The sequence below is a fragment of the Clupea harengus genome, chromosome 2, assembly GCF_900700415.2.
Source record: "Clupea harengus chromosome 2, Ch_v2.0.2, whole genome shotgun sequence".
NCBI classification, from domain to species: domain Eukaryota; kingdom Metazoa; phylum Chordata; class Actinopteri; order Clupeiformes; family Clupeidae; genus Clupea; species Clupea harengus.
In genome coordinates this window covers 2,378,762-2,380,506 of record NC_045153.1, presented here as the reverse complement: position 1 = coordinate 2,380,506, position 1,745 = coordinate 2,378,762, and positions in this window count along the sequence as shown.

The following is a 1,745-nucleotide window of genomic DNA, read 5'->3' as shown; positions in this document are numbered from 1 at the left end:
TTACAATACTGCATGACTTTTGTTACAGCTCTCGGCTGTGTCGTGATCACGTCAGCATTATTCCCTGCAGGGTAAAAACATTACTTGATCTGTGCTCAAATTATCTTATTATCTATTGTCTACAATTATCTTGAATTGTCTTATTAATAGAATCATTCTTACCAGGTTGGTTGGTCCATGTTGTGGATTCTCCTACATCCAACGTGATATCTTCAAAACCATCTAATAAGTAAAAAACATTCCTGTATTTAAGTGAAACGAGAAAACATGAAAGAGGTACTAAAAGAAATGTTTGTAGGAATACATGTTGGTAGAAATGAGAATCTAAATGTTCTTACCGGTGGTGAAGCAGTTCATTTGATTTTGCATGTTGAAGGTTCCTCGGCTCTCTTCAAGCTCTCTTGAGCGTCAGGAGTCATTCATAAAAAACCCTTGGTTGCACTCCGGTATTTAAGCTCAAAAACCCCCGCTAAAAGAGGGGTACCCCTCCTCTCACCGACACATGTTCTGTCACCATATACTCTCCCGCCAAAACATAATTTCACGCCACAGGTCTAATGTACATATGCACCTGTTGTGCATATAACCCCCACTCTCCTTCCTTCCTCTGTGTGTGTGTGTGTGTGTGTGTGTGTGTGTGTGTGTGTGTGTGTGTGTGTGTGTGTGTGTGTGTGTGTGTGTGTGTGTGTGTGTGTGAAACAGAAAAATCATGTCACTGTAGACTGCTTTATTATGCCCACACAGGGAATCGAACCCTGATCCCCAGTTTGAAGAAACCGGTATCGTAACCATTGGGTTATGTGTACATCATGTTAAAGTTTGCTATAATACAATGAATGAATGTCAACTCACAGGCTGTCAAGTCTAAAAAGCCCCTGCCCCCATATTCTTTCCCCCCAAACATAATTTCACGCCACAGATCTAATGTACATGTGCACCTGTTTGTGCATATAACCCCCACCCTCCTTCCTTCCGCTGTGTAAACCCTACGACCTCTTCATTAAATGCAACCAGCACAGCATTGTAGACTAGTCATGTTCTTTCACCACTGGGTAAGATCTGTATAATAGTTGAGGCTAGCTAATAACCTACAAAGATTCGTTATTCTTGTGTTTTATTCCGTCTCTGGCGAGGGACTGTGGAGAGGTATCTATCTAGCTAGCTAGGATGGTGACAATCTAGATAACAGTACAGTAACGTAGCAGTGTGGAGCAAGATAGCTGCTATCCCAGTAACGTTATTGTTCAAGGGATGTGTGTGCATGTTGCTGAAAGTATTTCACAGTCACTGTAGCGATAACTTGCTTGTAAAATGATGATCCTGATGTAATGCTATGGCTTTGTATCAGATCGCCAGGTTTTGTTCAACATTGATACAGTATGTTAAGCTCCTGGTAAGTAGCTGGCGTTTGATATCGCTAGCTAGCGTGCAATTTTACAGACGGTAACATTAACATTTTGACCGTAACATTAACATTTAGATTTTAACATTAACATTTAGATTTTAACATTAACACATTTGTAATAATACTAGTTGTCATGAACAATAACTGTTTGTGGATGTTCTCTCAACTAGATAGTTCGTTATCATACCTAGCAATAGCTTAGTTCGCTAGTTAGATAGCCATCAGGCTTGACTTCAGCATTGACCTCTGCTATGTATATACGCCTGACGTGACCCTCATTTGAAAACGTGACTTAATTGTCGCATAGATGACTTCACTCCCAGAGACGCAAGAAGAAATC